Raw genomic sequence first — 12,706 nt, 5'->3', positions numbered from 1 at the left:
TTAATCATTACCAACAACAACAAAAAATTAGAGTTAAATAAGAGGAAATTATTAAATTTAACTTCACTTCTGGTGGCCCTTTTTATTTTTCTGGTGGTGGTATTAATATAATATTTAATGTATCATTACAGGTTCTGTTTTTTGAACTGAGCTATAATTTACATATAGCATTATATTATTGTTAGGGGTATAACATAATGATTCAATATTTGAATATACTGCAAAATGATAGCCACACTAAGTTAACATCTGTCCCCATGCATAGTTACAATTTTTTTTTCTTGTGGTTAGGACATTTAAGATCTACTCTCTTAGCAACTTTCAAATATGCATTATAGTATTTTTAACTATACTCTAGTAGCCTTTCTTGATTCTATTTTTCTAAGGCAAACGTCTTAGGAAGGGAAGAACAAGGAATGGACAGGAAAGTTGGAATCGATTTTTCAAATATTGAGGAAACCATATTTTTTCACAGCGGTCATCTATTTAAATGATATTTTTAAAAATCTATTATTTTGTTAATTTTAACTAAATAGTAACCACAGGGCTGTTCAAAGCAATACAAGATACAAAGAAAACAGTATTTTATTCTTCCACAAATATTTATTGAATAGTTATGTTCAGCGCAGTGTGCTTGGTATCAAACTGAATAAGGCTGGCCTCCTGCCACTTTGCCTTGTCTTCTGCCTCCAGGACCTGCCCCCCTTTCTCTTCTTGGTGAAAGGCACCTCCCTCCTAATGACAAATTGTGTTTTCTTTGTTTGACAAGGGATTCCCGAAGACGAGGTCTGTTGGGCATAGATACCTTTGGGCTGCCTGGGACAGTGGCCCCTGGGGAGGTTTGAGGGTGAGAGTCTCCCAAGACACTAAACCCAGCTCAGGTCACCAATAGGTTTGGAGAGCAGAGAGCCCCAGCTTTTCTTCTGCCTGCTCTTTTTGCCTTTGCCCTTGTGCCCCTGTATGCACTTTTTCTTATTTTTTTTTTTCCCCACCAGCACATCCTACAAAGAAGAAAACGAAAGGTACAGCTCATCACATGATACATGAGAGGCATGGAGAAACCACTTTCTCCCCAAGTCCTTTCTCACTACATTAGAATGTATCCTGAGCCTGATTCAACATCTAAGTGGAACATCATAGCAAAAGGGCTATTTTGATTATAAAACATCCTTAATGTATACTCAAACACTTGCATAGCTTATGTCATATGTTTATGCTCTATAAAGCCATGCATTTTGGTTTCATTTATTGAATTTAACCATCAGGATGGACCTGGTACATCACGCTAAAAGCATTTCATAGATAAGGACTCTCGCTAGTAAAGTCCATCGGTATGTTTGTAAGGACGCTTGTTACTTGCAATTTACAAGGGGATTGGTGAGGTAATCTTATTCTTCCTTACCGAGATTGGTTAGGGATAAAATAGATTGCAAGCCCCAGCTAACATGCTCCCTTCCAAATGGGAAAATCAGAAAGAGAGATTATTTAGATGGTTAGATAGATTGGAAAAATTAATAGAATGGTTTATTAAGGTCTTTAGGACTTTGTTTCCCATGTTTTATTTTAAGAGTTGTCTTTGGAATCGCTGCAATATGAATACAAATCCTGACTCCACCATCTTGGGCAAGTGATTTAAGCTTTATCAGTAACAGTTTTCTCATTTAAACATTGTGAGAAACAAAAACATTGACCCCACAGCATTGTGAGGATTAAATAAGGTAGCAAACTCTGAGCACAATGCTAAACCTATGCTAGATGTTCAATAAATATTTTTTCCATTTCCATTCTATGCAGATTCCCAGTGTTCTCATCCAGATTCACTTGATGAACCACAAGACTGCTCGTTTCAGTTACTTATTGCCTCATGACTTGGTCTTACATGGCATATATTTCTTTCCCACACCTCAAATACCTCAATACTCCACATAACCTCTCCTCTGGTTACTCATTTTTTTATATTTCATAGTTTTGATTCCCCACTCAGATTATAAACTTCGTGAGTACTGGAGACATGGCTAAGGTGTTTTTTTTCTTCAAATTTCTCCCATAATACCATGTACACAAACTGAACATTTATAAACCTATTTTTTCTTTTATAATCAGTTTCGATGGCACCAGAGAAACATATCTGAAAAAATTATCTTATTTTTCTGTGTTTTTAAAAATATCTCAGGGGGTAAGAAGATTATCAGAAATACTAGTAGTGCCATGATAATTTTTAAATGATAGTTTTCTCTTTAATTCAGAAGATGGTTGATAAAAGTTCAATTATTTTCTTTAGATGCAAATGGTTATCATAAAAATGCTATTCTAACTCTCTGGAGATAATTAACACTTTATCTCATTTAGACTGCCTTTTGCTGCAAAGATGTTATCTAATTTATTATAAATGTTAAAACTTTACAGCATGTCTAATTGCCATTAATTTCCAACCTCCTAAAATATTGAGAATAATCGAGAGTATAGTCTTTGGAGTATGCTAATTATTTTCGATAGAAAAGGACTTTAATTTTATTTTTAATTAAATTAATTTAAATAATTGGAATTGATACCAGGCTCCAGGCTATCAGGAGGAACATTTGTAATCTAAATCATAAACAGTCTGGATTTGTCACCATAAAAGTAGCAATCAAAAAGTCAATGATCTCATAAAATGTGAGTAAAAATTAAAATTAAAATGCAAAATCTAACAGTCAGAAAACAAGATCATAAAATAAAAATGGAGATTACTATGTAGACTCACCACACAAAAATGATATGAAATATTTATAAAGGAGAATAAAATTGCATATGGATAAAATTAGGAAGAGAATATACCTGAATAGATATCACTTGATAGGAAAATTAAAATATACGTGAAAAGAATCCAGCCAATAGAAAAGAATGAAGGGCACTGAAAGAGACCTACACATAAGAAGGAACTTGATGTATGACACAGGTGGTATTGCAATTACTCTAAAGTGATGGTCTCTACAACAAATGATGCTGGGGTCATTGGATATTTACATGGGGAAGAAAAAGTTATATTTATTTATTATTTTTTAAAATTTTTATTTATGTATTTTTGGCCATGCCTTGCGGCTTGTGGGATCTTAGTTCCTTGGCTAGGGATTGAGCCCACGCCCTCAGCAGTGAAAGTGAGGAATCCTAACCACTGGACCACCAGGAATTCCCTAAAAAGTTATATTTAGTCTTCCCCTTCACACTATTATACCAATCAACTTTGTGTTCATCAAGCCTCAATATGAAAAGCAACATTTAAAATTCTTTATAAGAAAATATTTGAGGATATAATCATTACCTTTGGGTATAGAATGAACTTCTAAAATAGATACAAAAGAACACAAGAACCGATTGATATATTTAATTTTATTAAAGTTGAAAGAAAAAAAGTATAATCTAATTGACAAACAGCAACAAAAATCTTGTTTATCTAAAACCATCATGAAGAAATGAAAAGTCATAGCCTTGCAGAAGGATCTACAGTATATACAATAATGATTAGTATTACAAATATATTTCTTTTAGATTTCTACAAAGATAGCTTAAAATTTGCATGAGAAAGTGCCAAAAATATAAATTAACGATTGAGATGGAGAGAAACATGTGTGGCTAACAAACATATAAAAATATGCAGGACCCCACTATTAAATAAGGAGAGTTAAAGTCATAACTAGATCCTGTTTTAGATCATTCAGATTGACAAAGTATCTGTTCATATCAGGTCCAGATGAGGTTGTGGTGATATTGGCAAAAACTCGGCCTCTGTGCACCAGTGCAGAAGCATATTCAGAGACAAAGTTCTGGGTGAAATCAAAAAGAATAGCTTTGTTGCTTTGCCAGGCAAAGAGGGACACAGCAGGCTCATGCCCCTGAAAAACAGTGTGTCCCAACCGTGGGAGGAATTCGTGAGGAGTTTTTATAGCAATAGTTCAAGGCTGGGGGTATGCACAGCCTGCACTTCTTTAATCTTGCCTCAGGTGGTCTCCTAATCTTGATGAGTGTCTCTGGTTCCTTTAATTTTGCCTCAGGTGGTTTCTTGGCTGCTCTTCCCTTGTCTCTGCATCCCCTCCCTTCTCAGACTAGCAGCTGTTCGAATCTGCCCTTTGAAACCCGGGGAAGGTCATGGAGGCTGGAGTCTGCTTCCTACAAGAAACAGGGGACACAGAAAGGCTTCTGTGCCAAGGAGCCCCACAGGGTCCTGCTTGATTTCAGTGCATAATATTCTTAGACACTGGGATGAGAAGATACATTTATTAGAACATTTTGGACAATAATTTTAATAGATTTCACTAGATACACACAACATAAAAGTACATATTAATCCATGGGACTAATAATCATCAAATGCAGGATAGAGTTTTGTCTGGAGAAGAAGAAAGCAATAAATGTGATAGGACAGAAATGCCCAAGACCGGTTTCGACTATATTGGTAATGCTGTATTTCTAACCTAGGTGGTGGATCCAAGTGTTCGGTTTATCTTTTGATGTTTATTTATACTTTTCTGGATATTGTAAATACAGTATTTTTTTTTCAGAGAGATAATATATGTGGAAAATAAAATGTGTTTGGGGGTAAAATATTTTCCATGTTAAGGAAATGTGAACATTTTCAGACAGGTCATCAGGATCTTGAGGGGAAACAATGATTTCCTTAGCTAGTTCAGAATACATAAAATTATATTGGTATGATACTAAATTAAAAACTTGATATGAGATGTTTAAAATTCTATCTTCTTTTTTATGTCATAATTTCTCTGTCCCTCAACACATAAGCATTTCAGAAGTGCATAAAGGAAAACTGAGGAGGAAACAAAATACAAGACCAATCACATTAAGAATGTAATAAATACAAACTTCCAGTTGCAAAATAAATGAATTACCGGTATAAAATGTACAGTGTGGGGAACATAGTCAATAACTAAGTATTGATAATATCTTTTTGGTGACATATCATAACTAGACTTATCGTGGTGATCAACTTATCATGGTGATTTAACTCTTTTTTTTATTATTTTATAAGAAATACTAAAAAAAAAAAAATTTGTACTATTATTTCCTAAAGGGGAAATTGCAAACATTTCTATAATGGCTGTTCTGGGTAATTTGTTGTTCTTTCTGTTGTAATCTCTTTTTAACTTTTCTCACTTTTTCGTACCTTCACTTGGACTGATTAGTTCAACCATTAGATTTAAAGTGACTGTTGGGATTGTGTCTGCCCATTTGATAATAATAATTATTGCAATATCAAATATCTCTGACTGTGAGAGCTCTAAATTCTCCTTGCATATAAATGCCTAATAAGCACAACAGAAATGGGTGAATGCAGGTACTTTAATTATCATTTTGTGTCTGGTAGTCTCTTTGACATTCTGGAACTGTGGCTACTAAAATGAAGGGTTGACTCTATGTTGTCTCCATTCAAAATTGTTGTTCATCATGTGTTCTGCTTGTTCACTTTGGTGTTTTCATGATATAAATTTCTACACTCATTATTATTTTTATAGCAATTTCTATTATTAAGTTGTATGCTATCTAGAGAAGGCAGATTTTTAAATGTAAATAAAATAATTGCATGACTAAATATTTTTCTCAGGAACCATAAATTCTGTAATTTTTCTCAAGATAACAATTCTTTCTGACTTCTGTTGTAACCTTAAGTAATTCCTGGAAAGCATTATTATAGCCAATGTGTGACTGTGAGTGAAAATTAAATCTAATTTGAACAAGTAAGACTTTGAGTTTACTGAACACTGCTTCTTGCACTGCAGTATCGTTTGTAATCAATCAGTGAATACTTCCTGTAGCCAAATTACTTGAATGATGCTGAAAAACAAACCAAAATAGGTAAGACAGAGCTTCAGAGATTCATGAGCTCAGGGAAGAAGCAAAAAATAAGAGGTCATGTACTTCTAGGACTGGGAGGGAAGGTTCATGTTCAGGAGTACAAATGGAAGACCCAAGGAAGCAAATAGAGTAGGCTCTTGCTTCTGAAGCAATGAATCGTATGTATATTTTGTACCCATCAAGGTAAAAAGAGCTCAGAAAGGGCAAAAAAAAAAGTGAATGAAGTGTCTTTGAATGACTTATAATCTGACTGAACAAATGGGATATATATATATATATATATATATATATATATATATATATGTGTGTGTGTGTGTGTGTGTGTGTGTGTGTGAAATAGAGAATAAAAGCAAATTGCATACAATCAACTTCATATTGCTCAGACCAAAATATAAAGTCAGACTATGGTAAAAGTGTTATGAAAAGGTTGATGTAGGTATTAGCACTAAAAGATCTGGGTAGACATTTTTGAAGTGAAAAATATGAAAGTCATTAAAAAAAATCAAAATGGGGGCAGATATAGCAGAGGATGAGCTAAAAAGAACCCTGATAAAAAGTCAGTTGCTGAGCTGGGAGATTTGACAGAGAATCCCACAGAATACATCAGACAAGTGTGTGTGTGTGTGTGTGTGTGTGTGTGTGTGTATGTGAATACAGAGAGAAAAAGAGAGAATAAAATAAAATTTAACACACAGAGAAAATAAATAAAATTTGATAATCTATCAATATTTGTTACATACAAATGGGACAGCAGAGCAGGGAGAGTAGGTAAGAAGACATACAAAGAAAAAAATTTTTTAATTCTATAGACCTAAAGAGAAAACATAAGTCCTTAGGTGTTCTTTGTCAACCCAAGATAAGAAAAAATAAATTAAAAATAACCCATAACTTGTCATATCACAATAACATTTTAGAATCAAAGGAGTTCTTTCATTGGAAGTTCCATGGGATAATTTGAAGTTGGAAACAACAATTAAATGAATAATCAGCAGGTAGACAAGTGAATTCTCATTAGTAACCATAGGTACAAGATTCTGAGGAATAGCTTCATATTTCTGAAGTAACTAGAACTTTATATTCAACCAAACTAACAGTCAACTATGAGAGCTAAAATAAAAACTTTTAAAGTATGCCCAAAGTACATTTCTTACCCAACACCCCTATCTGAGAGAATTACTAGAAGGCACACTTTGATAAAAGGAACAATAACTCTAATGGAGAGATGATACAAGAAATAGTGAAGAACTATGAAACAAGTATAATTTATACTTTGGCTTAAATAAGAGTAGTTTATAAAGGGAAAATGACAACTTAAATTTTAAAGTAAATTTAATTTATTGAGGATCTCAATGTAGAATAGGCTTTTTACCTCACTGATGTAAAAGATGGCAGGAGGTGGGGGGAAGAGAAAAATAAATGCTAAGATTCTTGATTTATATGATAAAAACATAAAGAAAAGTATTAACATAAGGCACTGCATAGAAGGATAAAAGCTTAAATACACATGTTAAAATTTCAAGTGCAACCATTTGAAAATTATTAATGAGATGTCACATTTTCAAACTAGTAGAAAAAAATGAACTAAGAAAACTACATGAATTCATCACAAGATGAATGGTGCTTGTATATCATGTAGGGCCATTTTTCCTCCCCCAGTCAACTGACTGTAGACCTTAACCACACCTACAATATACCTTCACAGAGAGACCTAGCTTAATGCTTGATTAAATAACTGGGTACTATAGCCTAGTCAAGTTGACACACAAAACTAACCATCAGCAGGGTTGGGGATAAGATTGATGGTGTTTAGGGGTACAAATTTGTAACAAGTAGTAAATAAGTCAATGAATTATTAATTATTGGAATTATACTAATTCATGGTGTAATGAATACAAACAGTAATATTGTACTATAATTATGTAATGTGATAAATATCACTACAACCTCAATCATATTACAACATACAAATGTATCAAAGTGACAGGCTGTACAGCGTAAAATTACACAATGCTACATGTCAAATATTCAATAAAAAGTAAAACAAAAACAAATGAAAAACACTATCACACTACCTGAGAAAATACTTAGAGACATGTTAAGAAGCCTATGGAAAAACCAACTGACAAGAGCAGAAGTTTGGAAAAGAAATGAGGATAATGAAGCTGGCAACAATCTTATCTTATTTTCATTTTAAGAGTTCATTTTGACTAGGGCTAGAGGAAAGCCATCAAATCTGACATAATTAAATCTCCATCATTGATAGTGCCTTTTTCATTGTTGTAAGTTCATTCAATTCTCACAACAACATCATAAAGTAATGTTTATTAGTTTTGTCTTATTTTAGGCACAGAGATGTAATTACGGCAAACTTACACAAGTCATTAGTGGCAGAGGTAGGATGCAAAGCCAGACAAGCCTCCAGAGTCCGATTTCTTAACCACAAGGAATACTGCCTTCTCAAGCGAAGAGAAAATGCATGGGTTTTCAATACTTAGGCTGAGAGCCTCCAATTTTAATTTCTTTGTTTTATTTACCTCACACCTTCTAACTCTACCAGCTCAGTTTCAGCTCTTGGTAAATCTACTCTGTTGGTGATCATAGCAGAGAGGGGTGTTGCAACATCTGATCTCTCTGGAGAATATTTGCATGATCAGTGAACAATGTCTTTCATGAAAAAGAAAGGCAAATCACAGAATTACGGGAATGCAAAAACTGTTTAATTCTTGTTTTAGATCTTTCCATTTAATAGAGCGTTGAACTACTTGACAAATGTTTTCCAACCTCAGTTTTATTCCCAAGCTTAGGAATATCTTCATTCATTCGCCCACTCATCCCGGTGTTTCCACACCACAGCGTTCTGAGGAAGATTGCTCTGAAAACTTCTTTGTCCTGTGCTGAACCTCTGTTCTGAAAAACAAACAAATAACTCAACAAGAATAAACAAACCCTTGAAACTGTGCTCCACAATTAACACTCTCAATCACCTCTTGCCCAATCTCTACGTTTAGCCTGTCAGCACTGGGGGTGCAAAACCCATGGAGAAGCAAATTAAATTTGAGAAATGGAAGACTCTAAATAGCATTTTGGGAGAAGTGTGCACTTTCTCCTCCAAGCAATATAGAGTAATTACATGCTTCTCTGCAAGGACGTGCTATGTTTTCCTTCCATTTCTTAATGGAGCAGTTTATTAAACATATAGCAAATAGGAAAAGACCTGACCATTATATTTTATTTTAGGTCATTTGAATACAAGCAGGTCTCCTAGGTAACCCAATCCATTGTTGATTAAAGCGAAGCAGGAGTGGTTTCTGCAGTGATTATCAGAGAAAAAAGGGATTCGAGTAAAATGCCATATGCATTACAAATGAAGAGATAGAGTTATTGAGAAATCAAAATTACCCAAAACCATCTTTTCAAAGATAACCTCTGAAGAGTTTCTTATTGTCTTTGTGTTTGACCCTCTGAAAACTTTATATTTTCATAATGGTATATTTTTTCCTGGGCAGAGGGAAGAGACATATATATAGGAGGTAACTTGGTTAAAAATTGAACCTTTTAAATGATAAGAAAATTTTAAAAAATGACTAACCTGAAATTCAAAGATAGAACTTTAAAGCTGTGTTTACTGCTTAGCTCTGAAGTGAGACATTTTTTCTTCTGAATTGACTTAAGGCCACTGAGGCTGAATTCTTTAATTTCTCGTTTCAGCATTAAATGTGAAATTGTGCATACATGTACCCCTAATTAAAATCAGTAACATTTGTTTTACAGAACAACTTCCAGAGAATAACTTTATAGTCTACTGTGATTAGCCTTTACCTCGAATGTAAAATTCAGTTGTATAGTTTTTCCTTAATGCTTTTCTGCTGGAGGAAAACATAATGACATCTGCTATTTATATGTAGCAACTGTTAAATTTTTAATAACCACACTTGCTAAAAATGTGAAATCATATACATTTATCTAAGTTATACATAAAATCTGTTGCAGGGATATTAATGCACACCACTTTGTTCTGTACTATTCTACACATTAGCAAGAGAGCTGGGAGAGTAAATCCCATAGAACATCCTTTATCGAGGGCTCGGCTTCCTTTTAGTTCCATGAAATTGAGAAAGACACTTTACTTCTTTGAGCCTGAGTTATACCTTATGCAAAATTAGAGAATAAAGTTTACCTAGAAATGTGTTACAAGAGGGACTTCCCTGGTGGTCCAATGGCCAAGACTCCACACTCCCGGTGCAGGGGGCCGGGGTTTGATCCCAGGTCAGGCAACTAGATCCTGCATGCATGCCGCAACTAAGAGTTCCCATGTTGCAACTAAAGCTCCCGCATGCTGCAACTAAGACCCGGTGCAACCAAATAAATAAGTAAAATAAATAAAAAAACATTTTTTAAAAAAGAAGTGTGTTACAAGAGTAAAATGTAAATGTTTATGTGATGTGCTTAACATGGAATCCAGAACATAGCAGTGATTTACGTTTTCTGTTCTACCTACATAGCATAAAGATCTCTCAGCTTTGCTTAGCTTTCATCATAAATGGATTTAGGAATACTGTTTGTGCTAATATGGTTTTTAAAGCACTACATTAAAAACTGTGTCTTCATTAATGAAGATACTAAAGTTTTCCACTGATTTTTCAGTTTTCCCTGAGGCTCAGGGATAAGTTTTCATTTGTTAAAGCCCTTCCCTCCATCCCACCCCGAATCAATCAATAAATCAATTCAAATGCCCTTCCAGAAATATTCAACAGGACCAGGTTGCCTCTCACAAAAGCATTTCAAAACTACTTCACATACCTTCAAAACCCAGTGCTTCAGATTTATATGACAAGACTTGAAATTGGGCAAGTGTTATCTATGTGAAAGAGGATTGAGGTGCCCCTTTGGGATAGGAAACGTCTGTGGTTCTGCATAATTTTTGCATCAGCTTATATTGGGACATAGAATAAGTGGTCAATATATATTTGTGGAATTGAATGAATTAATCAGACTTTAGACAGTAAGTAGTCATCTTTGCACTAGGCAATTACCACTGTTCTTTTTTTTTTTAATATCTTTATTGGAGTATAATTGATTTATATTGTTGTGTTAGTTTCTGCTGTATAACAAAGTGAATCAGCTATACATATACATATATCCCCATATCTCCTCCCTCTTGCGTCTCCCTCCCACCCTCCCTATCCCACCCATCTAGGTGGTCACAAAGCACCAAGCTGATCTCCCTGCGCTATGCAGCTGCTTCCCACTAGCTATCTATTTTACATTTGGTAGTGTATATATGTCCATTCCACTCTCTCACTTTGTCCCAGGTTACCCTTCTCCTGCCCCGTGTCCTCAAGTCCATTTTCGATGTCTGTATCTTTATTCCTGTCCTACCCTTAGGTTCTTCAGAACCTTTTTTTTTAGATTCCATATATATGTGTTAGCATACGGTATTTGTTTTTCTCTTTCTGACTTACTTCCAGTTTCTTCATGTGCCCATAGAACAGTGGTAGTTGCCTACCACTGTTCTATGGGCACATGAAGAAACTGTAACGCTATCTCTGCCCATAGATATCTTATAGTCACATGAGGGAAGTATCTCACAAACACGAAATAATTACACAACAAAGTTGTACTCGGCTTCACATGCTTTATACAAGCACTGCTGCTGTTTGGAGTAAAGGCATGATCTCTGTTGACTGGCTTCTTGAAAGGAAGGATCGCTAGAAATGCTAATTCTTAGAAAGGAAAACAAAAGGCAGTGCACATCTGAGGCACGGCATCTATGTAAATTTTTCCAATATTTTCAATCAATGTTTTCCTATCTATTCAGGATAATTTATCCACTTTCTTTTCATGACTTCCAACGACTTCTCATATTCTTTCTTTATTCTGTCACTAGTTAGTTCTCTCTTTTTTATTTTGTATTATTTATATTTTCTATTTAAAAACTTTTAATTTTTTAATAGAAGTATAGTTGATTTACAATGTTGTGTTAGTTTCAGGTATACAGTAAAGTGATTCAGTTCTATATATATATGTACATATATATACATATATATATATACTCTTTTTCAGATACTTTTTCCTTATAGGTTATTACAAAATATTGAGTACAGTTGTCTTAAAGTAAGAGGGACAATACTACCAAATACTCCTGGAGTACTTCATCTTAACAGTAAGAAGAAACTGCATAGTAAACGGATATTTTTACAGCCATTCCAAACGCACTAACCATGCTTCTTGCATCCTACCATTTCCCAGCTTTTTCTCCCAGCCAGCTGTGTTTTCAACTAAACCATCACACTTTGGCATATATTTTCCCAAATCTTGACATACTATATCATTTCACGTCTTGACACAAAATCTCTGAGATACGTTACAGGGATATAAAGTCTGCAATTTACAGGACTCAACTAATTACAACCGTGTTTAAATTCCCAGGCTCGATTTGAAATGTATCTCTTGCACAATGCAATGGTATTTTATTCTTTTTGTTGCAGTGGTAAATGGAAGTGTTTCCTTAATTTCTCTTTCAGATTTTTCATCATTAGTGTATAGGAATGTAAGAGATTTCTGTGCATTAATTTTGTATCCTGCTACTTTACCAAATTCATTGATTAGCTCTAGTAGTTTTCTGGTAACATGTTTAGGATTCTCTGTGTATAGTATCATGTCATCTGCAAACAGTGACAGCTTTACTTCTTCTCTTCCGATTTGGATTCCTTTTATTTCTTTTTCTTCTCTGATTGCTGTGGCTAAAACTTCCAAGACTATGTTGAAAAATAGTGGTGAGAGTGGACAACCTTGTCTTGTTCCTGATCTCAGTGGAAATGGTTTCAGTTTTTCACCATTGAGAACAATGTTGGCTGTG

Source organism: Balaenoptera borealis (genome assembly GCF_965194805.1).
Source record: "Balaenoptera borealis genome assembly, chromosome: 6".
In the NCBI taxonomy this organism is placed as follows: domain Eukaryota; kingdom Metazoa; phylum Chordata; class Mammalia; order Artiodactyla; family Balaenopteridae; genus Balaenoptera; species Balaenoptera borealis.
The sequence above is the reverse complement of the archived record's forward strand: the minus strand, read 5'-3'. Positions refer to the sequence as shown.